General features: G+C 36.0%; 1 long non-coding RNA gene across 1 annotated transcript; it reads left to right on the top strand.

Annotated features, from left to right (window-relative positions):
• Positions 1-6,139: 6,139 nt before the first annotated feature.
• LOC149130776 (uncharacterized) lies at positions 6,140-9,229 on the top strand. The gene is made up of 2 exons (XR_016238702.1): positions 6,140-9,076; positions 9,109-9,229. It is a non-coding gene; the product is annotated as an uncharacterized LOC149130776 (long non-coding RNA).
• Positions 9,230-11,979: the final 2,750 nt, after the last annotated feature.

The raw sequence follows: 11,979 nt of genomic DNA, 5'->3' as shown, positions 1-11,979 counted from the left end.
TTAGAGAAGAAACAGCCGATGCCTTCAGTTCTGCTCCAATAAACATCGAATGTAATGTCACCCTCCACTCACACAGACCTTGAGGGGCACCACTAATAAAAAAAAAACAAATAACAAATTATATATCTTGAGATGGGACAAGTTGAAGGGGTTATTACCCCAACAATAGGGTTCACATCGAAAAGATTTTTAAAAAAACAAGCGAAAATGGAAAACAATTTTCTTTCTGTTTCATTCGGTCAGGATTGCGCCTTTGTTTGTCATTAAGTAAAAAATTTTGTTTTAATATAAAATCCTCAATTTAAAGTCAATCCCTTTTCATAGGCACCATAATGACCCCATCCCAATCATTTTTCTAGGCAAGGAAGGGGACAGAGGGTGGTGGTGGCATAATCGGAACTTACAAGTATTGATGCCTTTCCTAAAAGAATTAGCACCAAATTGGTAATAAGGAATCGGAACTGAATCCTGGTCTTGCAGGTTGGCTCTGAGCTAGACACACTGCCAGGCACATACATACCATCAGAACTTCTTCTTACAAAGAGCAGAACTTAACTCCATACACAAAACAGAACTTACCAAATTCACAAGATTTGAAAAAAAAGAAAAGAAAAGAAAAGAAAAACAATAGTATAATAGAAAAAAAAAAACTTGGATTAAGCCTGGATGTCTAGTGCAGTGATTCCCAGCACGGGGCAAATGCCTCACGGGTGGAGCCAGGGAAAATTGTGGTAGGGCATGGTGCCAGAGTCTCCTGGCTTAAGGTTCTCGTTAAAGTGATTTCCGTTTTACTTTCTTACTCAATAATGTACTCAATACTTAAGAGTGTGTGTGTGTGTGTGTATTTGATGAACTTCCAGATATTGTCATCTACTGAATCTCATTAACTGAGGTTATTTAGAGAACGTACCTGCCCAAGGTGCCACACAGGAGGATCAAACCCGGAAACAAGTGGTTGCGAAGCCAACTTCTTAACTACACAGCCATTCTAGCAGTCAATGAATTAAATTAAACTGTTTAAAAATGAGAAAATAAACAATGAGGCCTCTCAAGACAGCCAAAATAATAATAATAATAATAATAATAATAATAATAATAATAATAATAATAATAATCCTTTCTACTATAGGCACAAGGCCTGAAATTTTGGAGGGGGGGGACCAGTCGGTTATATAGAACCAGTGTTTAACTGGTACTTAGTTTATCGACCCCTGAAAGGATGAAAGGCAAAGTCAACCCCAATGGCATTTGAACTCAGAACATGAAGACAGCTAAGCATTTCGCATGGTGTGCTAATGATTCTGCCAGCTCACCACCTTAATAATAATAATAATAATAAAGAAACATCTAAAAAATAAAATAAAATAAAAACTAAATATACAAGAACAAAAATAGCCCAGCAAGACAATCCCAAGGATTCACACACACAGAAGGGGAGGGAAAAAATGGTGTCTTTAAAGGCAAGACAAATTTCTGAGCTGACCACCTCAACAAACAACTGGCAATACAGAGTGTTTTGAAAGAATTCAAACTATCTACTTACATATTTGAAAATTAGGTGCTTACATACAGAGTGTGGTTGGTGCAGTGTGCTGTGGAGAGGTGGCATTGGTGAGTGTGGGATAGTATTTGGATAAATGGTGCAGATAGATGGTGGATGTGACAGTTTTGTGAAGGTTGAGTCAGAAGTGGTGCTGATGGCATTGGTGGTTGTGGTGGCAATCTGGGTAGTGTTGCTGGTTAAAATCAAAGAGAGAGAGAGAGAGAGAGAGAGAGAAGTAAGATGAACCGAGAGAGATTAACTAAAGGCCACAACAGAAGGGTAGACATACAGGGCAAACAGGCTAGTTATGGTCGGATAATAGAGAAATGCTTCTCATGTCGTCTCTCTAATACTTTTACAACTACAGGACTGGTAGGCAGTGATGGCCAGTTGACCTGGTTGAAACCACTTTACATGTGTTACTGAATGAATAATTTTGGGAAAGGCACAAATATCACAACTTCCCATTTCCTCGTCTCTCAAAAGAAAAAAAAAAAATGCCATCTTCATGCCTTTAAAATTTCTCTTGGAGAGAAACTGGCTGATTTTTAGCATTCAACACAACACAAAACATACAGAATGACACAGAACAGGTCAGTGCAGAAAATAGGACGTTAGCACACAGGGTTATTAAAGGATTGTTCAGATATCTGTGGTGGAGAGTGACAAAAATCAGAATGGTGTTTGTTAACAATCATGATTTTATAGATTTCTTAAAAAAAAAAAAAAAACCCCAGTAGAGTGACATTATAAGAATTTCTAAAATTGGCACATAGCCACAAATGTTTTTGGAAAAGGGTATATGTGTTTAGCCATCAGGAAAATGATGGGTGCTTATTTTAAGTAACCTCCCACAGAAGTTTAAAAGTCAAAAAATCAGTCTGGGTCGGATTTAAACTCTGAATATGCAACCAACAGTCCCTCTCCATGTCGCAATTGCAAAAGTACTGCAATGGCACTATGCACATCAAAATGTTGTCGCAATCGTTTTAGTTTACAAAATACAATAGTAGTTTTTTGGGGCATTGCACACAATTCTGCCACTACTTCCAAAAACTGAAGACAGGGTTCGCTCTCACCTCCGCAGCACCAAAATAAATGGTGCCACACACACATGCACACACAAATTTCTGCTTTATTTCGGCAGCTATGAAAATGTAAATGTCAACATAGGACAATGATGAGAATCTATTTAAGACAGGTGTGTTTTCATAACGAGCCTCAGGTAAGAAAAAAAAAACAGTTTCAGATACAAAATGTGTCACAGTCTCAAAATACCTTTTGCTAAAAGCATAAAAGATTTCCACTCAGTGGTTAGGGAAAGAATTAGACGGGATGCTGGATGGAACCTAAACACCACAAGGTATTTAGTTCACCAGTCTACTATTTCTGCTACAACGACAACAACAATGGTTTTTAAAGGTCAATGCTGGCACAGGAAGAGGAGTGGAAGGATAAAAACTCTCCCCCCATTCCCCTTTGTGGAATTTGAACCCAGACCAGACAAAGACAAATCTAAATACTGTAAGGCATTTAGTACAATGGTCCACCACTGCCACCACTACCATGTTTATGGCAGCTCATTGCTTTTATTATTGACATAAAGATAATAATAATAATAATAATATGCTTTCTTAGGCACAAGGGGAGGGGGATTTGATTGATTGGACCCCAGTGTTTCACTGGTATTTTATTCACCTTAGGGGAAAAAGAAAAAGAAATTGAAGGCAAAGTCAATAATGAAAGTGAATTTGGAACCATGAGACAAAAATCTTGAAAATTACTTCATTCTTGTCTTTAGTCATCATCTATCCTGCCTTAACGATGACAATTAATCAGAGTTAATGATTGCTAGGAGAGGCAGCAGTTGAAGACACCAATAGTGTATTGGTACTTTTATTTCATGAAGCCACTAAAATATGAAAGGTGAAGTCAACCTTGCTTCTAAAAGAGGACAGAAGGTCACGTTCTGATGAGAGAGAAAACGGTCAAATATGTGGAAGAACCCCTGTGTTTTATTCTATCGAGCCCCTCAAGGATGGAAGCCAAAGTCGACCTCTGTGGGGTTAAAATATGACAGTAATATAATGATAATAATCTTTTTTTAAATGGGCTCAAGGTGAGAAATTTGGGGAGTAGTGTTGAGCTGGTCACATCAACTGAATATTTCATTGGTTTATCCATCTTCGTTTATCACTGATCTGGTCTAACATGGTTCATCTATTGTGAACCATGTTATGTTTATCATAGATTGATCTGTGATGACACAGGTAAGCAATCAATTAAAGATTCTGCTTGAACTGCAAAATCATGACCCAATGACCATCCACAATGCTCAGGATAACTTGGTGGTGGTGGGGGGTCCCCAGAACAAAACCTATTTTAATCATATATCCTCCTATCATTCATCCAACACTGTTGTTTCAGAACCAGACATCTGCGATAAATGAAGAGAGATGTGCTTTATTATATCGGCCCAGGAGAGACAAAAGGTAAAGTTTACGTAAGCAGGATTTGAACTCAGAACTTGAAGAACTGGAAGAAATGCTGCTCTGCATTTGGTCTAATGCCCTAATTGATGGATCTGTCAATCCCTGTAACAACTTTTTCTATCAACTCCTGCACACAGATTTTTAGGAGAGGGGGAAACAAATCGAATGACCGCCCCCAGGAATTATCAAACCACTGAAGGATGAAAGGCAATGACAAACTCTGTAGGGATTTAACTTAGAATAAAACACCACAAGGCATTTAATTTAGCCCAGTACTCTTGGTTTCAGCCATTTGTCCTGCCTTGATGATGATGATGATGATGATGATAGTCAACACGAGCGGTGGTGGTGGTGGTGGTGGTACCTCTAGTAGGAGTAATCATTACAAAAAAACAAACAGACTTTGATGCTCTGAAGCACTTTGGAGATGATTTTGTAAATGATGGGGGAAAAGGAAGACAGAGAGGCAGAGGGAGAGACAGTCGGTCAATTGTAAGATGGACAAAGGTCAGAGGACAGGCAACGGAGGCTGACTATCAAACATAGAGGTAACACAGAACACATTACTGCATTACCTACCTTATACTGCATCAGTCTATGAAAAACTGATGATGATGATGATGATGACTTAACACAGATACACACAAAATCTATTTTACAGAATCTAAGTTTGAGAAATGGAGGCAAGATTAGCCTGTTAGCCTTTAAAATGAGCCAGATCTGGCCTCTCACACTTATCCTACCACGTCATTCTAAAAATAGACAATCACATCGTTGAGAGAGTAACCTGGATTCTAAGGGGTTTGAGTAGGGGACATGTCAGGAATTGGAGAGAGAGAGAATAGAAAAGAGAGAAGTCACAAGGGTGAAAGAAAAAGGACGAATGAAATCTAGTTTGCTAAACGAATCTCTCTCAGCCTTCTTTCTATTTATCCCTGACTGTAATATGGAAGATGAACCAACAACAAACGTAGTATCCCAGCATGGCCATAAGTTAAAACTGACCAGATCTAGCCTCTCACACCTACCCTACAATGTCATTCTAAAAGTAAACAATCACATCATTGAAATCTCAAAGCTATGAGACAATGTTTGATTAATTCAAGACAGTGTGAATAAATAAACATTACTTTTGACAGAGTAACCTGAATGCTGAAGGGTTAAACAGTCCCTAGACAAAAGGGAGAAATTAACACTCTAGCAGGGATTGAATTCAACTTACCGAAGGGGACAAGTACTTTTTACCTGTTTACTTAGCCATGCCCATCTCTGCCAATTTAGCAGTAACAATGCACACATTCGGTGTGGTGGGGAGGGAAGAAGAGAACAGGTGGTTAAATTGGATGTTACTCTCTTTGATCACCCTCCCCCAGAAGGAGGAAAGGCAAATTTGCCCTTGGCTTGGTTTGAACTCAAAACCTTAAAAAAAGCTGTCACAAAATATTGCAAGACATTTCATTTTCATCTTCTGATTTTATCATTCTGTTGCCCCAATAATAATAATAATAATAATAATAATAATAATAATAATAATTTTGTTACATTGGCATAAGGCCAGGGATTTGGGGGAGAATGAGGTTATGAGGTTAGTTTATTGCAGTGATCCCCAGAATGTAACTGGTACTTTTATTTTATTGGCCCAGGAAAGATGAAAGGCAAAGTTAACCTTGGCAGGATTTGAAACTGAGGACAAAAAGACCCAGGATGAATACAACTAAGAATTTGTCTGATACGCTAACAATTTTGCCAACCTATCATCCTAATGAAAACAATAACAATAACAATAATAATAATAATAACAGTTAAATTTAACAATGGCAGCAGAGGGCTAAGTTTTTTAGAGGGGAGGGGGCATGGGTCACAGTTGATGTAATTAATCCTAGGGTTTGACTAGGAATTTTAGATTTGGTCCCTCAGAAGACTGGCAGGTAAAGTTGACCCTGGTGGGACTTGAACCCCCCCCCCCAACAAAAAAAGGATGTAACTAAATGTTGCAAGGCAAGGATGATGATTTCAATAAGAATCATATGAAGTGGTTGGCAAAACAGAATTAAATGTGCCCCCTTAGAAGGGGTCAAAATATAATGGCAGTTGTGGGATATGATCTCAAGGGGTTTGGTTGTTTTACCATTCCCCCTCACCATCATCACTAACAACAACAACAATGGTTTCAATTTTGGCACCAGGCCAACAGTTTTTGAGGGGAGGGGGTAAGTCGATTACATCGACCCCAGTGTTCAGCTGGTACTTATCTTATCAACCCCAAAAGGATGAAAGGCAAAGTCTACCTTGGCAGAATTTGAACTCAGAATGTAAATTAGAGATAAGGCTAGTAATTTGGTGAGAGGTGTGGCTAAGTCAGTTTCATTAACCCCAGTATGTGACTGGTATTTTATTTTATTTATCAACCTAGGCAGGATTTGAACTTAGAACATTAAAGAGTTGTAACTAGACACGGATATATTGAAAAGCATTTAGTTCAATGCTCTAAGGATTCTGCCAATGCACCAAATATCTTAGAATAGGTGCTGGGCCATAGTTTAAAAGAAAAGGAGGAAGGGGAAAAAAACCATTGTTGTGATAGCATGTTTTTTCTGAGTCCTGATCCAAGAAGCAATAACAGGATATCAAAATTAGGCCACAGATTTAGGTCAGCAAGGCATTATTGCCACAGCATCATCTCTTTCTTCTTGTAAAGAGTTATGGTATTTATAGAAACCTTTAAATAACATACAAGAGCGTCTTTTTTTCTTTTTTCTTTTCCAGGCACTAAATTTTGTTTTGTTATGAAAAGTTGAAGGTTAAATCATCAAAGAAACTGATCCCTTAGTATCTGACAGACCTGCATACGGATGTGTGTATACACACACACAAACACAAGGGGTTTTTATACACACACACACACACACACATATTTTGCTATTTCACTTAGGTACTGAGATACTAATAACCTGGTGTAGAACTCAATACAGGTATGCTTCAGAATGTGGTGTTATTTGAGTACAGAGTGGCACTTCATGTTTGAGGCTCTGATGAAACTATAAGCTGATACTCAAGCACTCAGCTCTGAGTGCATTGCATCGTGTAGCAGAAACAGCTGTAAGCTAATGCAGTTCATAAGATAATTGTCTATTCTTTTGTCATCTCAATTTCTCATATTATATATACATACATACTGCCCTTGGCGGGATGAATGTCAACTTCAATAGGATTTGAACTCACGAATATGAGATACTGTAAAGTGTTTAATCTAACTGCACATTGTCTATAATAATCTTGTTCTGATAATAACAATAATGATGATAATAATAATAATGATGGTGATGGTGATGATGACTTTTTTTTACCTTAGGCACAAATGCAAATTTTTAACAGGAAACAGTCCTAACAATTCACAAGATCCCTGCTATTTGTGAAAACTTCTTTTATTGAGCCTGAAGGGACAAAAAGACACAACAACCAAACATTGGAGAAAAAGAGAGAGAGAGAGAGAGAGAGAGAGAGTAAAGCATTCAACAAGTTGTTCTACTTTATTTTGTCTTTCCTCTCTCTCACAACAACACTCACTTTGTCACACAAACACAACTTGCATTCTGTGTATAATAAGCGTAAATTGACTAGATTGGTCCCAGTCCTTGATCGGTAGATACTTCTCTATTTTATTGAAGGACAAAAGGCAAAGTCCACCTTGGCAGTATGTGAACTTGTTTAACGTAAAGGGACAATGTCACAGGTAGATTCTTGCCAAGATCAACATTTCACAGAATTTAGCCCTGGAGTCACTTAAATTAAATCCACAGGAGTTTTCTGCTCTGAGTTATAGAAATATTGGTTTCAAATTTTGGCACAAAGCCACTAATTTGAGGGGAAGTGGTAAATTGATTACATTGACCCCAGTACACAACTGGTACTTATTTTATCAACCCCTAAATGATGAAAGGTAAAGTCAACTTCAGTGGAATTTGAACTCAGAAAGTGAAGATGGATGAAATGCTGCTTAGCATTTTGCCTGGCGTGCTAACGATTCTGCCAGCTGATCATTTCAGTTATGGAAATATTAAAAGTAACTTCCAGAAACTGTGACCAGAGCCATTCTGACCGACAGAATTTCAGGGTTCCAGATGGGGAGTACAGAGACCATCTTTTCTCAGACATGTCTAACAACGCTATTGTTCACAAATGTATATCAATAATAATAATCTTTTCTACTATAGGCACAAGGCCTGAAATTTTGGGGAGCAGGTGGATGGGGGGCTAGTTGACCCTAGTGTTCAATTGGTACTTATTTCATTGACCCTGAAAGGGTGAAAGACGAAGTCGACCTCAGTGAAATTTGAACTCAGAACACAAAGACAGACAAAAAAAATCACTAAGTATTCTGGCCAGCATGCTAACGATTGTGCCAGCTGTCTTCTTAATCAAATAATAATAATAATGGCACAAAACCAGTGAAATTTTGGGGAAGTGGTTTTCTGAACTACGTCAAACCACAGTACTTGACTGGTGCTATTCTTGTCGATTGTGAAGGGATGAAAAGGATTTGGAAAAAAAGGGAAAATTCCTAAAAAGCTATTAACATTTTCTTATCAGCTTTACTTAAATCTAATCTGGAGGGATTAATGAAATATGAACTCAAACTACTTCTGTAGGATTTGATCTTCAACCGCCAAAGGAGGGGGCTAAATGAGACAGCATTTAGTCCACTGATCTACCTTTCTTTCTTTTTGGTTTCTCTCAACACATCACAGTTATGATGGGGTACTATCTTCATGCTTTTTTTAATTTTATTTTATTCATATTGTACTGATCTGTGGTACACAATCTGACTCTTTGGTTACCTCATCTCAAGGAGTAAATACTGAAAAGATTTAACATCAATTTACACACACACACACGTTAGGCTTCCATACAGCTTTCAACTAATATATTTCATCCTCAAGGCATTGATCAATGGGAGACTGGTTGAAGACACTTGCCCAAAAGTGTTGCACAGCAAGATCAAATGTGGAACAAAGACAGGCAACAGAGATTTAAAGGTGAAGTTAATGACAGAAAGACATTAGTTTAAGTCAGGTTAATGACAGAGAAAGTGGGTTGGGGAAATGAGGTCAGGTCGCACCTAAATAAATTGTGCCCCTTGGAAGGAGAGAGGTAGGAGAAATAAACGAGAACTTCCTCAAAAATGAAAAAAAAACACCCCCTCAAAAGTAATTAAAAAAAACCCAAAACAAACTGTTCCCTCCCTACCGATGACTTTTCCTAGTCTCTTGAAATGTGATCAGAGAACATATCATAATGTTGGAAATATGTGTATTATCTTATGCAACATATGTGAAATATAGATGAAACAAGGTTGGCGTAATTTTGGTGAAGACATCACACCACAGAAGGGGAGAAATAAACAAGTAAACAAAATTATTGTAGTAAAGAATTAATTCAGCGTGGTACACAGTTTCATATTTTCAGTTTCCAATAAAAAATAAGAGTAATAAATCTGGAAAACTGGAAAAGACCCCACTTAAAAAAAAAAAAAAAAAGTATAACTATATTGTATTTTACCTTACACAACAAAGATCCTGTTACACTATGAATTGCTAAACAACCTATCCTACCCACTGGTGCTCAACCAGCTTAAAAGAAAAAGTGGGGAGGACACATTAAGAAATGTAATCTTAGGTAAACTTATAAAAATAAAGATAAACATAATGGTTATGACTGGAAGGATGCCTTTGGTCATAGGCCTGCTCAATCAGGATTAACCTAGGGTTTAACAACAACAACAACAACAACGAACCACCACCAACTCTATTTCATCTATATAGTTAGTCACACATTGGCTAGACAACAACAACAACAACAACAATTATACTATTGAACAAGTATTGAGAAATTTCGGAAATTCTTTTGTACATACATAAGAAGCAAGAAAAAGCTGTATAGGGGCAAATTTGAAGGACCACTTGGCAGGAAGTTTTAGTTATATAAGGCAATTTATATTAAAGAATATTTTTAAAGTTTTGTTTTACACATTTTTTTTCTTCATATTATCATCCCCCCTCCTCCCCCCACCCAATCTTCTGTTGTATGTAAACGTTTGGTGTTAGTATCAAAATTATTATTATCATTATTATTATTATTAATAGTTTAAAAAGTAAAACAAAACAGTAACAATTATGTGTATTAGAGTGTTATGATGAAAGAGGAATTACAGCTGAGAATGAAAGAATCAGGAAACGAACGCTCAGGGCATAAATTCAAATGGGTTGTGGTCAACCTTCTTTCTTTCTCCGTTTCTATTATTATTTTGGTATGTAACAAATTTCGTATCATTTTTATCATTTACACCAAAGGACTTTAGAAACTTTGGGAGAATATAAAATAATTCGTTTTATGGACAAACTCAAAGCAGATAGAGCTATAAATAGTAGTGAGCAGCTTACGACTTCTACAATCCAAAGGGGTTTTTTTAAACCCAATATTTACACATTTATAGCTTTATCTACATCAGAGTTGCATTGATAAAAACAAATTACTATTATTATTGTTATTATTTTGGTTCATAATAAATTACGTTATTCCAAACATTATTAATATTATTATTATTACTATGTAGGAGAGGAGAGTGAGAAATTAAGGAATGTTGGAAAATTAATTCTTTTAGATTGAAAGTAGAAACATATATATATATATATATATATATATATTTGTCCATATATGTATGAGTTTGTCCATATATATATATATATATATATATATATATATATATATATATATGTATATATATATATATATATATATATATATATATATATATATGTATATATATATGTATGTATGTATGTGTGTATGAAAGGAATGAAACAGAAGAAAATGAACTAATGTGGAGAAAAGAAAAAGAAAGAGATTTCAGAACTTATTCCTGAGCTTTCAGATTTAATTTTAATTTAATTAATTTGTTTAAAGAAAAAAAAAAAAGGAAACAATCAAGAAAATGTAGTCTGAAAAAAAAAAAAAAAAAGTTTGTTCTTCATATTGAGAGGTGTATAAAATTTTGAGATAAATCCACATGAGAACAAAAAACAAAAACCGCCCACCCCCTACCCCCAAACATGTAGGTCGAAGAATTTTATGCTTTCTCTTTGATATTTCTTTAAAGTGAATATTATGCAAGACTGTCAACTGGGAACCAAGGGGTAGATTGGGACACCAAACTTTAAAGATAATAATAATAATAATAATGGTTTCAAATTTTGGCACAGGGCCAGTAATTTCAGGGCAGGGGGTTAAGTCATTTACATCAACCCCAGCGATCAACTGGTACTTGTTTTATCGACCCCGAAAGGGTGAAAGGTATAAAGTCGACCCCGGTGGAATTTGAACTTCAGAATGTAAAGCCAGACAAAATGCTGCTGAGCAGTTTGCCCAATGTGCTAACGATTCTGCTAGTCCACTACCTTAATAATAATAATAATAATAATAGGGATGTATTAAAAAACCACCCACCCATCCTCATTTAAAAAAGTCAGTATATTTTTTTGCGGCAAGATATTTTTTTTTTACCAAATACTCTAGAGCATCACAGTATCGCATCCAACATGACAATTATTATCGTTTTTAATATTATTATTACAAACAGTTTGATTTTTGTTTTGCGTTTTTTTTTTTTCCTCTTTTTGTCAAGTGTGAAAGTACAAATTCAAAACATCGCACTTGCTTATCATCCATGTTTTAAAGAACCACATGTTAAAATATGTCTGTCAGGCTATCCATGTTTAAAAAAAAAATCAAACAAACAAGAACCACATGTTAAAATGTCTGTAAAGCTATCCATGTTTAAAAGAACCACATGTTAAAATATCTGTCAAAGCTAACCATATCAAAAAAGCATACTTTTAACAATATTTTCCCAACTTGTACATTTGAATATCTTATAATATATATATA

This window comes from Octopus bimaculoides, chromosome 27 (genome assembly GCF_046866305.1).
Source record: "Octopus bimaculoides isolate indiv1 chromosome 27, ASM4686630v1, whole genome shotgun sequence".
NCBI classification, from domain to species: Eukaryota; Metazoa; Mollusca; class Cephalopoda; order Octopoda; family Octopodidae; genus Octopus; species Octopus bimaculoides.
This window is presented reverse-complemented; position numbering and strand designations above follow the sequence as displayed.